This window comes from Nematolebias whitei, chromosome 15, assembly GCF_014905685.2.
Source record: "Nematolebias whitei isolate Nwh7 chromosome 15, NemWhi1, whole genome shotgun sequence".
Classification (NCBI taxonomy): Eukaryota; Metazoa; Chordata; class Actinopteri; order Cyprinodontiformes; family Rivulidae; genus Nematolebias; species Nematolebias whitei.
In genome coordinates this window covers 26459058-26459811 of record NC_056512.1, presented here as the reverse complement: position 1 = coordinate 26459811, position 754 = coordinate 26459058, and positions in this window count along the sequence as shown.

Here is a 754-nt window from a genome sequence, read left to right as displayed (position 1 = left end):
TTTATTTTTTCTTGTGGTGACATAAGAGAAACCTTTTATTATCAAGTTAGAATTCATTTTGTTTAGCCTTGGTTCTCTCTGAAGTTAAAATGCTTTTTCTCTGTCCAGAAATATGTTCACCAATTTCTTTTCCTGGAGAGACGTGGACATGTAACATAATGATTGAAGTTATTAAACACACAAGATGTAAAAGAGATGGCAATGACTAGCAAATATTCTAACCAGGACTGATTTATGTGCATAAATTCATTGATGTATGTCGTATCGATTGGGCAACAAAACTGCTTCTTTCTTGTCACCATAGCTCCAAGAAAGCGTGTTGTTGTACACAACAAAACAATTTGATTCAGTGAGCACACCAAAATGGAAGAGGAATTGAAATTAAAAACAACATAAAGAAAATCATCCAAGTTTTATCAACCTCTGCCAAAAGTCTAAAGGTGGGCAATGATGTTTTTGCTTGTGTGTGCATTTATTGGCAAAATATCCCACAAACAAGATTTTGATTCCAGCCTTCAGGAAACAAATAGTTAAATGTTCAATCACTACTGAATAACATGCAGAGTCAAACACATGTATGACCATATCTCAACCTGTATTAGTTATTGATGTGGTAGGAGCTGAGCCTCATTTACAGCACATACTCCAATTGGACAACATTCTTGCTTTTGCTGAACCCTATTAAAATCCACCATGTTTGTCTGTTAGCAAAATAGCTTATGAACCATTTAACAAATGTTAATAAAACTTTCAG